The sequence below is a fragment of the Convolutriloba macropyga genome, chromosome 12 (genome assembly GCF_964194025.1).
Source record: "Convolutriloba macropyga chromosome 12, txConMacr16.3, whole genome shotgun sequence".
Classification (NCBI taxonomy): Eukaryota; Metazoa; Xenacoelomorpha; order Acoela; family Convolutidae; genus Convolutriloba; species Convolutriloba macropyga.
In genome coordinates this window covers 45,823,326-45,841,178 of record NC_134479.1, presented here as the reverse complement: position 1 = coordinate 45,841,178, position 17,853 = coordinate 45,823,326, and the positions used below count along the sequence as shown (strand labels likewise).

The following is a 17,853-nucleotide window of genomic DNA, read 5'->3' as shown; positions in this document are numbered from 1 at the left end:
GGACCTGTCATGATTTTTTATGAGGTTACAAAAAGAACAACATATAGACAACAAACAAAATTCAATTAAAACTTGCAAATAAAACACCGTCGGAGTCGTAAAGAAAAATTTTGTCTCTCAACATATGTTCAATTTATTCCTACTTGAACGTAAGTAAAGTGGTATGCGACCTCTCATTAATGAGAAAAGGCAACAAGTTGACAAAAAAAATTAGAAGGTCAAATTAAATTAATACTTCCATAGTTCTCGAAAACAATGAATTTCTTAGTAATGAAAGCCATTAGCTACAATTCGAATTAATTTAATAGGTTCAGTTATTCGTCCAGAGGAAGCACTTGAGACTAGTAATTATTCAGAATATGTCTTACATCTACGAAAAAAACACCAAAATTAGACAAAAATGAAAAATTAGTTTACTTTTTTTTTGCGAAAAACTTGTGTCGAAGCCAGTAAATTCATAATGAATTCTGTAAAAACATTAGATTTTGTACACTTGCACCTTCTTTCAATGACAATTTTGTCATATGTGACCTGTAATTAACGAGACTAGGTAAAAAAAATAGACAAAAAAGAACAAAAATGCCAAAGTGTTTTTTTTTAATTTTTGAAAACAATTGTTTTCAAGGAAGTCCTGGTGCCATCAGCTATCTACTGAAATCAAGATATAGATTCATTTATTCTTCAATGAGACTTGTCTTGATCCAGAGAAATTCATACGACTAAAAAGACAGTAAAAACGATACTACCAGATTTCAATTTTTTTCAGTTTTAGACATTGACCCATTTTTCACTTTTTTCCCAATTTTGTCACGTTATCACAGTTTGTCAGTTCAAATATAAAATTTTTGGCGTTTGAAATAAGGCGGAGTTGAACATATACAAACCTTTAATGGCATAGGTTATGGTTTTTAACGGCTTCTCGCATAATTTTTGAAATTTTTACAATTGTCTTGAACTAAATTCTTCGAGAAGCCGTTAAAAACCATAACCTATGCCATTAAAGATTTTTATATGTTCAACTCCGCCTTTTTGAACGCCAAAAGAAATTATATGTGAACTGCCAAACTGTGATAACGTGACAAAATTAGGAAAAAAAAGTGAAAAATGCGCCAATGTCTAAAACTAAAAAAAATTGAAATCTGGTAGTAACAAAGCAAGAAAACCAAAACTTTATGCTTAAAACCGCAACAAAGATTAAATTAAAATTAAAAATCAGTAGAAAGAACAGGAAGAAAAAGCATTGTTTCTTTGCTGACACTAAGCTACAAGTGGACCAAATTAAGAGAAAAAATAGTGGCATAGTTCAATAAGCCAGTTTCTTTTGAACATCAAATACTTTTAAAAGTCAAAATGACCATAATCTTTCGAGAGAAGAAACTAGATTGTTTAGATTAGAACTGCTAGAAAGCCAATTGGACTTATCAACAGTGAGCTTTTATTTGAATTATTCTTTCTTTAAAAAACACAAGAAAGATCGAAATTTTTTAAAAAGAAGACCGACTGATTACAATCCGAATTATTTTTGGATTGTAAAAGAACAAGATTGGAGCAAAACCAGCCTTGCTTTACCTGTTCGTCCATTACGAACACTAAATTAATTCAAATGATATAGATCTCGACAATTTTTTAGTTACAAGATCAAAAATAAAAAGTGCGTTTTTGATAATCAAAGAGTTAATTTTGCAGAAAACTTTAAGATTTCAAATCCAGACAACTCTCAAGGGAAGTGAAAGTAGGACTAGATCCCTTTTGTAGTTAACAAAGAATATGTCAGTTATTTTTGGACATGTATTTCCGGCAAATTTAATCAAATTGGACAAAAGAAGCTTATTTCGGGCAATTTTTGATGAAAAAGGCGGAATTTGGAGATATTTAGCCACATCAATTTTGGCCAAATCAAATAATTCAAAAGAATCAACAATACTTTAAAAATAAAAGTAACAGTAATATTTTCTAACTATTTTTTACATATTTTAGCAAAACTGGCGAAACTTTAGGCAAAAATTCCGGAAAATGTGAATAAAAATAACGCAAATCGTTCTAGAATTCACAAAAATTTAAACCACGATAACTCGCTCTAGAAAACAAAATTCGAAAAAAAACTTTCTTATTCCATATTCTACGCTGGACGGGTTTTTTTTAAATACCACTCTCAACTCTCCACGATGAATATATCGATCGGTAAAAATTGACTGAACAAAAACCCATTTGAGTATATAGTTCCTCCCCCTCAAGAGGGGTCGGAACAATAAGGCAAGGGCAAAAACAGACAAAGGCATAGTTCGGTATCCAAACAGCGGCTAAATGTATAGCTTGCAAAGCAGTCTACCAAACAGATCTCTACCATTTATGTGAACCATGCAGAAATTGAATCTGGACTAAAAAATACCTACTTACTTGTCTTAAAAGTATTGAACACCAGGTGTTGTTTCCAAATCTATGTTCCGCTTGGGCTTTCTTAGAGTTGCCTCTTAGTCAAATTAAAATTATTTTAAGGAAAACTGCGTTCCAAACAGCACGCCCATATGCATTTTTTATGTTCAAATCTTGTTTTCCTATTTGAGAGTTTAGCTGAATGATAAAGTTTTCTAGGGGAGCACACAAAAATTAAAGTAGTATCAAACTAGCACAAGTTGATAAATCTAAACCCGAGAAAGGTATGGACTTTAATTTTAATCAGGAAACCGATGCATAAAAAACTGAGATTTACGCACAAAAACAATATCTTATTTATATTCTATCAGAAATTTTGAAGCCGTTTTTTTAAACATTTGATGTTTTATTGCATTTGACAAAAGACATCTTGCTTTGACATCTTCGACAATAGACATCGAACTTACCATGAATGGTAAACCGCACGATGAGAATTTATAAGCAAATGACGAACAAAATTTTTGCAAAGTGTTTGCACACTTTTTAAAATCCAGTCAATCCTGGTCTATTCAAATTTCAAGTGCAATTGCGGCAGAACTTTCAAAACTGACGAAAAATAAGTCTTCTGTTTATTTAAAATTACTTTAATACTGTGAGTTTGTTGACGGGATTACAGTTGACTTAAATTCTGCTCACACTTTCTTGATGTTTCCCATAGGCTTCAAGCACAGTAGAAGAGTTGCTATAAAAACGGTAGAATATTCCGCTATAAAATCTTCCCTGAATTTTACAACAGTCAAAATTTTAATCTCTTTTCGATCTTTTATCACTCCAGTCAGACATCTTCATGCAATTACGTATATCTGTTACTTCTCGTAATAGTTGAATTTTGATCATCAAACGTAATTGAAAATAGGCTTTGTGGTGCCTAGCGTTCCGGTCAATTGCTCGGTAATAAGTTTCACAGTTTTTTTATTACCAATTGAAGCAATTGTGTGTAGTAGGAAGAAATGTTCAAACAATAGAGTAGTATATAGTAGCGAATGAAAGTTTATTATGATCTCATTGTTCCCGAAGTCAATCTTTTTTGGCTGCGAAAAAATAAGCCATGCAATGTTTCAACTTGTCGGAACACTGTGAAAGCTTTTCATGTTCAAATAATAGTAAATTGCGATTGTTTGAAAGCTACCGGTTCATTATAATAAGGCGGAATATCAAATTGCGCAATACGCCAATCATATTCAGTGTCTAGGAATTTTATCAATCTGAGAAGGCATTCGTCTATAGACATTTTGAGAACCAAGAAGTGGTCCTTCATTCGGAAGTATTGTAAGCTTGAATGCGAGGTAAACACTTTTCGATCTCTTTTAACGAGTTGCTCTAATTCTTTAACCTCTTGTCGAGTTAAACGATAAAAACTGTAAACCATTTCTCCAGGGCGATTTTCGCAAAACAAATCAATTGTAAGTGCTTTCAATCGTTTCTGCGATTTAAGAACATCGATTCCAATGCGTTTGAAACAATCCAAACAGGAAACTTTTCCCGACTGCTGACATTCGATAACAAAGATATCCAGTTGAAATGTAAATTTGCTTATAGATTTTTCCAAGATAGACATGCCATGTAAAGACAATTTAAAATAGAGCCAAGTAAAGACAATGTAAAGACAATTTAAAATAGAGCCAAGTAAACAAACATCCAATTTTACAGTAACACAATTAGGAGGAAGGTTGAAATCGGGCCAATCCTCATCAATTATTAACGGCCTATTGCCATAGTGAACTGACAGCGACGTTAAATTGGAGAAAACTTTTGAGCAATCCGAGTTCAATACATGCAAATAATCAATTGACGTTATTTTGAGATGATCTACTCGGTCAAAAACATCTCCATGGAAACTTCGCAGATCGAATGGACTAAAATCAAGAGAAATGCAATCGCAAGATAATCGACGGAGTTTTTCACATGAAGTCAGAGCCCGGGCTATACTGGGTCCTAATTGTTTCAGCATTACCACTTCTACGTTTGCAATTTTTTTAAGAAGAGTGTGAAATGTTTTCAATGGCACGTCGGGATCATAATCGAGAGGTTTGAGGATTTTTATGCATCGGGCGAAGGTCAGATCGTAACCTTCCTGAAAATCCTTAACGCTTGCTCGTAATTTGATTACTACATTGGGTGAAAAAATGGCAGATAAAGTTGTTATTGCCATTAAATAGCCCTCAAAGTTAGCATCCGCAACAATATTAAAATAATGAACTTTTCCAGAGAAAATGGATTCGAAACTGGTAATTTTTGAAAGAAAATTTGCCATAAACTGATTTGATTGCCGTTCAATTGGTGGCAGTACAAGTTTTAGACTTGTACACATCCAACTGATATCAGTTTCTGTCCATTGGAGAAAATTGTCAATGGAGGCAAACTCGTTATCTTCATAATCGTGGAAATCAAGACACATGAAAAACTTTAAGCAACTGTTCTTGATAGCAGCATTGAAGTAACGGCAGGTAGATCTGAAGTTTAACACGTGAATAATTCCCCCACTGCACCAATAGTGGTTCAACTTTGGGTCGTCCAGAAGATATTGGCAAATACGAGCCAAAATGTGGTTCGGCAAATCGTAGATGGTCAACATTTGTTTTGAGGTCGCATTCATTGCAAGATGAAACATAAGCAAAAAAGTTAAATTTACAACGACTTGAGTCACTCAGCCGTTAAGAACCGATACCAAATGGCTCTAAACCAAATCACAGCTCCAATACTGAAATAGATAGCGTTCACCACAACAGATAGAATCAGAAAATCGAATGAGATAGCATAAGAATTCTAGAAGAACTCAATTAGTATTACAATTTTCTTTTAATATGAAAATAAAATATTGACTAAGCAAGCATAATCAATTTAAGATTGCGTGAAAGCGTAATTTAAAACCGGTTATGCAAGAATTTCAACAGATTTGTTTGAAATACGAAAGGAGAAATGATACTCTTTTGCGACGTACAAAAATGGAGCTTAATGGGCAACTTTCTCGAAAAATTACCAGGGCATCACTGGAATTTTCCACTAACTTTTAGAAATTGAGAAGTAGTGGAGAAAACGGGGGCTTTAGCCACCAGCCAATTTGGCCCATTTCTCCATACGCTGTCGCATATTCCGAAATGAACCAAATTGTACTGGTAACTAGAGCCCCCGTTTTCTCCACTACTCTATACTATCTAAAATTTAAAAAAATCAAATTTAAAACCTATAACCCGCATGATTTCATAAATTTTAACTTTGCTAATATTTATATAAATAACCCTACTTGTGCTTAACTCATACACCAAGAGCAGAGCCCCTGGCTTCACCGATATTATATTTATAAACATACTCTCTGAACTGATTTCTAGTATGGGTAAATCTATATCTATTAAGATAGATGCACAATCTACATCTTCCATTTCTAAACATAAAGAAAGAAATATGCTTATCAACTTTACACATATTACACGCCATCCAGTCTAAAGACAAAACTAAATTTTTAACTGAAATTTTGGCTCGTCATAAATAATGGTTATAGAATGTTTAGAGTGTAATTATAAATGTGGAACTCCTTTTACTTTAGCTTTTCATTATAAAATAGAACATAAGGATAAAATTAGTGAGTGTGCATGTGGAGATGAATTATTGGTAGTATTTGCATTGGTGGAACTGGTTCACATAAAACAAACTGTTGTAGTTCTGGGTTTAAGTCTGGCTTTAAGTCTAGTTCTATCTCCAATTCTAATTCTATTTCCAATTCTAGTTCTATTTCCAATTCCAGTTCTATTTCCATCTCTAGTTCTAATTCTAATTTCAATTCTAGTTCTATTTCCAACTCTAGATTTATTTCCAATTCTAATTCTAGTTCTAGTTCTACTTCTAGCTCTAACTCTAAGCCCAACCCCACATAGTTTTACTAGCCCCAAAATCAACATTGATATAACAAATTAAATTTGTAATAAATGTAAGGTTATAAGACAAATCATATGTTTTGATAAAAAGAAATCAATATGTAAAGAATGTAATTCAAGTAAGGTTAAGTGTGAATATTGTTCTTCTATTGTTAGCTTTAGTGGGTTATTCTGTGTTTATTCTGTTAATGAAATAAAACCTGTTAGCGAATTCATTAAGTCTAACTTCTTCGAAGATAAATCTAATTCAACTTTTGAATCTAATTCAACTTTTGAATCTAATTCTGCTTTAGCTTCGATCGATATCTCTAATTCAACTTTTGAACCTAATTCTGCTTTAGCTTTTAAAGATAACCCCGATGAACCCAAGTATTATAAATATTATGTTATAGTTTCCAAATTAATAGCCAAAGGTATATATATATATATAGATAAATTATTAGAAGAGTAGATTAGCAAAAGCTTTTTCCAAAGTATTCGTCAAAGCTATTTCCAAATTATTAGACAGGGCTATTTCATAGATTAGCCAAAAACTATTTCATAGATAATTTTTTTAAACATTAAAGTAACGCGCACAATCCGCACAATGCGCATAAATTTAGATGGCGTTTCATGCGGGGTGTGCGGTCATGCGGGTTTTCAGATTTTAATTTTGCTTTTTATTTTGAGATATTAAAAAGCAGTGGAGAAAACGGGGGCTCTAGTTACCAGTACAATTTGGTTCATTTCGACATATGCGACAGCGTATGGAGAAATGGGCCAAATTTGCTGGTGGCTAGAGCCCCCGTTTTCTCCACTACTTTGGGATATCTGACAGCCACTACTATCAAAAACCAGTAAACCATGAAACTTTTTTTAAAAAAATGCATATTAGCACTAAGAAAAACACGCAAAAAAGTTAATTAACTCAAACCATCGAACAAATTTTGACGTCCCACTTCACAAAAGACTTGTTGTCGCCAGAACTTCTGGCAGAAATACGTGAGAGGTTTAATACAATTGATACAAGTTTCTAGAATAATCTGACGATTGGAAAAATTACTATCGAAAGCCAGGCGAGGATGACATTGGTCGTAGCTTGTTAAGTATAGGGCGACTAAATTCAGAGGCCCAGAATATAAAAAAAGGGTTTAAATTGGTAGGTCAAAAGCGCCCTTCAAACCATGAATTTCTACCTCCTGGAAAGTTCGTCGCCAGCTCCCATAAAGCTCTGCTCAGAGACTTGAAACCATCGCCATTAACCCGCTCTTCAAGATAAAACGTCAAGCGAGCAAAAATGCTAGATAAAATATTTCAACCAAAATTTTGAATAACAATACTAGCACGTTTCATACATCGTTCGAGAGCAATTAAAACACAATTGTATTTCAATTAATTCAGTAAATTCTTGCTTATTGAACATTCAAGTTTTTGCTGTTACTATCACAGTCCAAAGAATAGATTTAAATAATAAAAAGGTAGATTAAGAAATGCCCCTCCCCAACACTGGGTGAATATTGGGTGGTCCGGAGCCCTCCCATCACTATGTCTTCATAAAGTATTTCGTATTAATTAAAACTATCAATAAAATGATTATGTATATAAACATCAGCTATAATGAATTGTAAAATAATGAATTGTAATATTAATAGTAGACAGAAGACAAGCGAAAATTAAACAAATTGATTGTTTTTCGATAAAACACAATACAAAACCTGTTTCTATTCCCATCAAAATTTAACATATTAAGCAAGAAAGAATAACTACGGCCAATGAAAATGAAGAGCTCAAAATGTCAGCTTAATGTCTAGTAAATGCTTAAAATACTCAAGAGGATCCTAATCGTACAATTAGTTGTCAACGTACGGAGGAACATAACTTGGATTGAAATCTTAGAGTTCAACTAAAAACTGCTCTGAAAACCCGCATGTGATTTAAAGTAATTTATGGCTCTATGAAAACAATTTATGCCCCAAAACCCTCTAAAATGCTAAAACTTCTCCCTGCCTCTGATTAAGCAGATTGACCCACACACTTGATTTCACGCTCATTAACTTGTTTTACATCCTGTGAATAGAGAGGTCACCCATTTTTTTTTAAAAAAACATCAAAAATAAGCGACCAATAATAGCTCCGCTCAGCTATTAAAGATTGAGCTAAAATATGGAGGGCTTAAATAATTTGGTTGAAAACACTGGATACCAAAAAATATTTTGTATGTAGAACTTATTGTTTGCAAACTGTTATTATAGTTTGTAAATTGTTACTTTCAGATTAGTTTTACCTGCTGTGTTGAATTTACAAAAACAAAAAATACAAGAGGATTAAAATAGTTCGGCTGAAAAGTGTAGCTAAATTAAATATTTAGAATAAAATCACTCATTATAAACAGTTTTCAAACCTCTGTTTATGAGGCGAGTCAATTTTAAATATTGAAGTTTTTGAATAGCACTATCTAGCTAGGATTGAGTAGTCCATTGGTTCTTGTAAATCTTCTTTAAATTTCATTTGAGACATCAACATTTGCAGGCTTTCAAGTTTCTTTTCGGTTAAAAAATGGTAGTTTATGCCAGGATAAGCATAATACAATAGAAAATTTCTTCAAAATTGTGTTTATAAACCAAGAATTGTTAGTTTTACCATGTAATGCCACTGGTTTTATTAAAATTTTTGATATCGTTCTCTGGCGTGCAAATTTCTCTAACCAAGATCTGTATATTAATGGGCTCGATCAATAATAGACTCCCAGTCGAATACCACGTTGATTTGGGCTTTATAATCAAATTGTGAAATGCCCCAACCATATTCAGTTTCCAAGAATTTCATAAAATGCAAAAGACGTCCATCCGGTGATTTATTAAGCAGCACAAACCCGCTATTCATTCTAAAGTATTCCAAGCTTTGATGTATGTTGAGCAGCTCTTTCTCGCTCTCGTTAAATTCCCCCGCTTCGTTGACGCTGACCAAGCTGTACTCATTTAACTTCGGTTCTCGGAAGTTTTGTCTGGACACGACGTCAACTGCCAACACTTTTAAGCAATGTTGCGATTTCAGAAGAGATAGTCCCACTTCGTTGAAAAATTCTATGCATGGTCTGTTATCATCCTCCAAGGCAGCAAATACAAAAATGTCTAGTTGAAAAGAAAACTTGCTCACTGTTTCTCGCAGTAGCGATACGCCGTCATCGCGTCCAAAGTCTGACACCATCAGATTTTTAATCTGACAACAATTAGCTATACACTTCAACAATCTGACATCTATATCGGCATCTTCTCCGTTATTGACCACCAGCACCGAGCTCAACCCAGTCACAAAATTTTGTTACACTACATAGAAAATTAGGATCTATTCTGTTTTGCGAAAACTGATCCAAAAATTGTATTTTATTTTCGGGTTATTTTCCGTTTGCCCCCACCCCCCTCAATACGCTATGCTTCCACAAAACGTGCCGTTACCTCGTAAATCATTTTGTAAAATATGGCACGTGCGTCTGGAGGGTGCAAATTATATACACCCACTAAGCTGGGGGTGGGGCACAAACGGAAAAATCCCAATTTTGAATGCGCGCTTGAGGGTTGAAAATATTAGGTAGGGGCCACTAACTTGAGGGCCACAAACGGAAAAGATGCCTATTTTGACTGTAACACAAGACACGGGAAGGTCAAGAGTTGTAATAGTGCCAGGCCTCGCACAATCGATTGTTAAAGAAGTCAAATTAGGAAACAACGTTGTTAAAGGCAGCGGAATAAAATCAAAAATAAATAACCTTTTGACGCTAAAATGCTCCAGTTTACTAAATTTCACTCCCGGCAAATTTTCAATATCTAATGGAGAAGAAATTTGGTGGCAGAATAATAGACGAAGAAGTTTACATGACATTAAACCACGCAATATAACGTGATTTAGGTCACTTATGATAATAGTTTCTGCATCTGGAACCTTGTTCAAAATGGTATTGTCAGTTTTTGACATGTCAGGGTCGAGGTCAATAAGGTGTCTATGGCTGGCGATTTTGATTCTGTCACAAAAAGGTAGATCCGTAAGAACATTGGAGTTTGAGGTCGCTGCTCGAATCTTTAAGACTATGTCCCGGGAAAAAATCCCACTCAGTAAAGGTATCGTGTCACAGTAATAGTCAAATCTGTTTGATACGTCAACTTCTAGATATGAAAGTTGTCTAGAAAAAATTGAACTATGGTTCATTAATTTTAGTACGCAATATGAAACGACTTCTGACTTACCATCCTGCTCAGGCAAGACAAGAATTAAATGCGAACATTTCCAGTTAAGATCAGAGTTAGCCCAATCGAGAAATTTTTCCATAACAGAGAAATTATTAGGTCTATCATCTTCGTGTAACTGATGATAAAAACAAACTCGCAATAGAAATTTCAGGTAACTATTCTTGATAATAAAATTCAAGTATTTGCAGGAAGCTCTGAAATTTAAGACGTGAAGGATTCCACCGCTGCACCATTTATGTCGTGTTTTGGGGTCATCCAGCAGATACTGGCATATACGTTCTATAATGGGCTCTGGTACATCGTAGATACTCAAATGTTCTTCATTGGAGCACATTTTTGGTGAATAATTTTGTACGTACTCAATATGTACCGAGAGGTAGACGATAAAAGATAATAATCAGCCGATTAGAAGCAGTTTCTGAAAAAGTTTGTCAAAATTGAACATACGCAACTCCATACTCCAGCTGAAAAGTCGCACTATAAAGAAATAACTCAATTCAAAACTATCATCCTTTTGATTAATAATTGCAGAAAATATTTGAAAAATGGAAATTGTTAGATTTTATAGATTTTGTGGCCAATGCTCACTACGAATACAAATACTTTGTGTACAATTTAAGAACAAAAAGTATTTACATGCAGTTAGATACAGAAGTAACAATTTTTAATTTACAATATTTTACTTATAATAATTTATGATAGTTACTGTTTACATTATGCTATATGAAGCGATGTTTACTACATGATTGTATAGTAACATGAAAATTGACAGTCATTTAAATAATACGCTAGCAAAATTGATTTTTAAATTAAATAAAACAGAGTCATTAAAAATCTTGGACACAGTTTCTATTTGAACACCAACGCCTCACTGGTCAAGACATCAGAGGAAACTCAGTGCTATATTTTGCAGCAAAATAACTCAATTCTGTTTCAAAACTCTAATAGTAAATGATAAACAAAAACGTTGCGCTCTAACAAGTTACACATCTTTAGTTTCAAAACCAATTCGATGTATTCCCCAACAGATTTACTATTGCAAAATCTTTACAACGCGTACAAATTTATTTTCACAATTTTTCCATAAATCACTACAATTCATCGGTAAATAAGAGCTTTCGAATAGATTTTTCAGCACAATTAGTTTTCTATAGATAATTATATAATTACATTAGTACCAATGGTTTTAGAAATAGAAATTAATGGAAAATTTTCATCAGAACTCAACAAAAACTGTGGTATCTCAAAAGAATTTATGTTTTTACACCTGAAACCTTAAAATTTTGTACAGCGACTCATTGACAAGAAAAACCAATTTCGCAGTACAGGGAAATCCCATCAACCTGTTTCCACAAACGCAAGTTCGCCTAATGCGCACGAGTTAAAAATGTTAGACAATGTTCTGTTCAAGGAGTTCCGATCAAACATGTTACCGAAAAAAAACAACTTCGATTTTTCATGTAACCTCAAGATTTTTGGTAGTTATGTCGGTCAAATTTAATTTTCAAAAGCTTTAAAATTGCACAAAAGTTTTGGGATTCATGAAAACAATTGGATTGGATAAAAATGCAGAATCGTTTAAATTTCAACCTACTTCCAATAAAGTTACGGAATAATGCGATTACGCATTCCTTGCGAAAACAAAACTGGTGCCAGAAAATTTGCAAACTCACTTAAATACTAACGCTTACCAGATTCTTTCAACCTACAACATAGAGGAAAAAGAATATTAAGCAAGCTCACAATTTAAAAAACACCAAAGAATTATTTTGACAAAACCAATCCCGAAAACTTTAGATGCATAAATGAAAAATTTTAGGACAGAATTTTCAAACATTTAAAGCACACTTCAGAATTGCTATCAAACAACAAGTGGGGGCTCGAATCTATTGCAGCCTGCTTCAGTTGGGGAAATGAAGTAACTGAAAGCACTAAGGGAGTTTCATATGATGTAATTAGAAGTTAATATATACCACTACAAATAAAATTTAAAGAAAATACCAATTTTGGAGCATTTGACCTGAGCAGCAGTAGTGAAGTGCCGCCGCTTGAGTTCAGCTGCTGACACTTTTCATTGAGAGAAAAATTTAGATCACGCAAAACAAAAAAGTCCAAGGCGTTAAAAGTCACTCCAAAGATCAAAACGGTAAAAAAAAATTGCATAAAAAAGACAAACACGTTTACAACAATGGTTTGAAACTTCATTGCAGAGCAATTAAACACGGGAAGGAGAACCGAAAAAACATTGCCGGATTATTTTGGAATTGCCCAGGAGGAAAACCGGATATAAACTACGAAAAAATACAAAAATTCAGAAAATGCTACCTCTCAGAACTATCTTTTCGGAAACCTTTTGATACCAGCTATGTTTGGTCAGAGATAAATCACACGCCACATGGCGTAATAAACAAAAAACCAAAGAAGGAAACAGAAAATTTAATTTCTTCCTCCAAAATGTCTTGCATCAAATAACTGACTGTCTCCATGATAAAACTTAAATTTTTATTTAAACTTAAATATTCACTGACATTAACCACCTTTTAAAAACAAAAACAAATGAAAAAGGATGAGTAAAATCAATAGATCAAACAAATCCCTAAAAGACTTACAGCATCCTTAAAACTTTTCGTACAAAGCACAAAATTAGGAAATTTACCTCAAACAGTTGAAAACAATTTATGTAAAAACATACCCGGCAGATTGCCGGAAAATAGCCGCCGTTGATTCCAATAAGCATGATTGGGATTGAAAGAATAGAAGATATTAAAAAAAATTGTGTACAACAAAATTTTTTTAAGTCCGATTTATTTTGATGGCATTTCGTAGTTGAACATAACGTACTTCTGTTTCTTAGAGAGAGGCTACAGGGGCTACTATCAATATCAATAAGCATTAGAGATGGTAACTAAGACTTATAGGAACGACGTTCAAATAGCGGGCATCTAAAATTGGGCTTTATGGGTTTATCCCGTTTCTACTTCTGACTTCAATTTTTTATACTGACTCTGTTCATTTTGATTTGCTTTGCTGAGCAACTGATGTTCAAAATCACTTTTAGCAGAATGAGAGAAGAGAGAAACTAGCCTAGAGAAGTCAAAAAGATATCACGCAAAATGTTGAAAAAGCTGCAAAATGAGGTAAAGCGAAACATTTTTTTATTCGACGAAGTAAAAAAACATAGCAGGACAAGTCCTGACGTACAATTCAAAGAATTTTCATTGACTAAACAGAAAAACTAGACCTAGAATGGACTATGAGTGATTTGCGAAAACCATTTTAGAAAAAATCAGATCAAAAAAATAAGAAAAAACAGAAAATCAATGTCAAAATGACGCATGTGAACCAAAAAAACCACTAGCGAGAAATGAAAAATTAATTCAAACAAAAAACTAGGTCTAGAATGAGCTGTGAATGGATTGCAAAAACCATTTAGAAAATCCGATCCAAAAAAATCGAAAAAACAATGAAAATCAGAGTGAAATTGCAGCATGTGAACAAAAAACCACTACCGAGAAACCGAATTTTTGTTCAAACACCGTTTTCTCACTCTACTTTAAAATTAGAGCGAAAAAAATTCACGTCGCAAAACCACTCGCTTTTTCGCTCAATTTCCTGTTTCGGCGTGACCAAAATCACTACTCCAATTTGACTTCAAAAATCATGAAAATGTGTGAACAGATCTTAAAAAAAAAGACAGAGCCCCAATACAATTCAAATTCTTTGAATTGTAAAAATTCTTTGAATTGTAAAAAAGGAGCGCTATAATAGCCGGCTGAGAAGATGAGGGCGGCTATTAAACATGTAAACAAGTAAAATGTATGTAAAAACATGTAAAATGTAAAAAACATAAAAACAGCTCAAACAATTGGTTCTTTAACAAATGCGATACAAACCGTTCGAGCCAAAAAATTTAAGAGTTGAATTTGAAAAACTGCTTTTAAATTGTTTCATTTGAACATCAAATGCATGCAAAAAATACTATCTTCCTCTCGTCATTTTATGCAGGCGATTGACTCAATACACATTTTTAGGTACGGCATTGACTTTCACATCCTGTTTTTAACTGACATTCCACTGAATTGGAAAATCGAAGATCACCATACCTCCTCTTCCAGAGTCATTTAAAAATACTTACCTTTGATTCGTAAAAAGGCCAACAGAATCCAAACAGCACTCTTTAGAAAATGATCGTTGGTAGCAATCTTATTTTGGATGAAATTGGATGACAGCTGTCTTAGTGAAAACTAAGGGGGCGTTGAAACCTGCCCAAAAATTCGTGTTCTCCCCCCCCCCCTTTGGTCTCCTCAAAAATTTCGGTGAACTGTACACTTGGAGCCCAGTGAGACATCTGCTAAAGGCTCTCTGATTTTATCAGTTACAAAACACAGCCGATAGATTCCGGTAGCGAACCAAAAGTGTCCAATATCTAAAGAACTTATAACTAACATTATTGCACTGAAAAAACAACTTAGGAATCCAGGATTAATGTTTAACAAAATAGCATTTTAGAATCATGTACGATCAAAAACTCCTTTCTCTATCCATCTGCTTTTGATTGTTTTCGGCAGATTTGCCAAAAGACATCGGTCCATTACAACCGACAGAAAAGCAATCGCGCCTCATCATTGGTGCATGACCAAATAAAAGCTCAAATAATTGTATCACACAATATATTGGCTTAAAAAACAATTTAATCCCTCAAGCCTTCCAACCGGCCTTTCCTCTCATCTTTGAAGGCGCAGCTTAACTGTGTATTCCAACTTCGACCGGGCAAATTCTCAACGTTTTTTTCCCTCATCTTTGAGAGCGCAGCATTAATCCGTTTTAAGCCATCGAACAGACCAATTCTCATCATTTCCTCTCAACTTCGAGGGAGCAGCTAAAATCCGTTTTAAGACCTCAAACGAGCAGATTCTCAACATTTCCTCTTATGTTGCAGGGCGCAGCTAAAATCCGTTTTCAGCCTTCGAACCGGTAAATTATCAACATTTCCTCTCATCTTGGAGGGCGGGGCTAAAATCCGTTTCATGCCTTCAAACCGGCAAATTCTCAACATTTCCTTTCATCTTTGAGGGCGCAGCTAAAATCCGCTTTAATCCTTCGAACCGGCAGATTCTCAACATTCTATTTTTGAGGGTTCCGGTAAAATCTGATTTAAGCCTTTAAACCGGCAAATTCTCAACATTTCATCTCATCTTTGAGGGCGCAGCTAATATCCGTTTGAAGCTCTCGAACCGTCAAACTCTCAACATTTCCTCACATCTGAGGGCGCAGCTGAAATTAGTTTCAAGCCATCGAAACCACAGATTCTCAATATCACTTATTTTTGAGGGTGCACCTAAAATCCGATTTAAGCCTTTAAACCGACAAATTCTCAGCATTTCTTCTCATCCTTGAGGGCGCAGCTGAAATTCCTTTTAAGCCCACGTACCGGCAAAGTCTCAACGTTTCGTCTCAAATTTGAGTGCGCACATGAAATACGTTTTAAATTTCAAAGCGTCAAATTCTCAACACTCTCATTTTTGAGGGAGCAGCTAAAATCCGAGTTCAGTCATCAAACCGGCAAACTTTTAACATTTCCTCTCATCTTCAAGGGAGCAGCTTAAATGCGTTTTAAGCCCTCGAACCCGCAAATTCTCAACATTTCCTGTCATCTTTAAGGGCGCAGCTGAATTTCGTTTCAAGCCATCAAATCGGCAAACCCTCAACATTTTCTCTCATCTTTGAGGGCATAGCTAAAAACCGTTTTAATCCTTCGAACCGTCAAATTCAACAATTCATCTCCTTTTTGAGGGCGCAGATATAAACTGTTTTAAGCCTTCAAACTGGCAAAATCTCAATCATGTCATATTCATTAAAATTATTATACACGAAATCAAAACACTAAAAAAACAATCCTTTAGAGATAAGTAGACCAGTCACGAAGGACACTAACTGATCGGATAACAAACAGAACAAAACTGGGCAACACTGGAAAAAAAGTGAATGTTTTGAAAACAAGTGCCACCAAAGTTGTAAAAAAAAGGTTATATCAAAATTCAAACAACTAAAAGTTTCGCATTAATTACGCGTCAGCGAAGAGCCAGTGAGCCCACTACTAGACATTAAGTATTCGGACAACAGGAACAACTAAAAACCATGTAAACCAAAAAAAAAAGCGAAGAGGCAGTGTCAAAGTCTTCTAAAACGTTCGATATGAATTGAGACCGTTAAATAAAAACCATTATGCTTCAAGAATGAGTCATTGAGACACACCATTAGCGATACCAAGCAATAAGACAAAAACTTCAAAAACTTACAAATATTAAAATACGAGAATTTTTGAAATGAAGTAATGTCTGAGTTGCTCAGAACCTGAAAAAAATTTCAAACCATTAATTTGAATCAATGAGGTCCCAAGAGAGCTGACATTAAGTAACAGGACAACATAGGCAATTAAAAAACGGAAAAACTCAAACAGTTAGCAATAATTTTTTAAAACAAGTAGTAACCAAGACGTTGAAAACGTTAGATAGGAAATGAACTGTGAAGTGATTAATAAGAGAAGGCAGGCAACAGAAAGAATCACAAAGTGGTCAGAACTACTATGAAAAAAAACAGTGACAGTTATGTAATTCGTTAGCACAATTAGAACACAATTTTTTTCACCTTTTGAAAACAATTCCGCCAAAAAATTAAGAGTAAGAACGGAAACCACATGGCCGCACATGGAAGACAATCTCAAATCCAAAATTTGTTCAAACGTTTTTTTTTCTCATTCGATGTTGAAAGCATTTAGAAAAATTTTCACTCCTTCAAACTACTCGACTTTGGCACCTTTGCTACTCCAGTGAAACCAAAATTGCTACTCTAATCCTAACTTATGGACGGAAAATCGAAAAAAAGAAAGCGCATCAATACAAATCAATCAATCTCTTCGAATTTAAAAGAAAAATTGTAGGCCATGTCCTGAACTACAATTCAAAGAATTCTCATTGAGTAAAAAAAATTAGACCTGGAAATTACTATCAATTGATTCGAAAAGGGATTTAGAAAAAGAAACCCCATATTTTGAAAAACTGTAAGAAGAAAAATCATATCGCACGTAAATAAACACAATCGACAAAGAGAAGTTTTTCACTGTACTTTGTAATTAGAGTTTAAAAATTAACGTCACAAAACCTCATGCTTTTCCACTTAATTGTACGTTTCGGTGTGACCACTTTGACTTCAAAAATCATGAAATTTTATGACCAGATCATAAAAAAAACAACGGTTAATACAATTCAAATTCCTAGAATTGTAGAAAGAAGCGCCCAAATAATAGCTTACTAGAGGCTGACGGC

The 17,853-nt window shown here is 34.1% G+C and overlaps 1 long non-coding RNA gene across 1 annotated transcript; it reads right to left on the bottom strand.

Moving 5' to 3' along the window:
• Positions 1 to 8,479: 8,479 nt before the first annotated feature.
• Positions 8,480 to 11,823, bottom strand: LOC142351079 (uncharacterized). The gene is made up of 2 exons (XR_012760939.1): positions 9,914 to 11,823; positions 8,480 to 9,541 (listed from the first exon to the last, which is right to left on the bottom strand). It is a non-coding gene; the product is annotated as an uncharacterized LOC142351079 (long non-coding RNA).
• Positions 11,824 to 17,853: the final 6,030 nt, after the last annotated feature.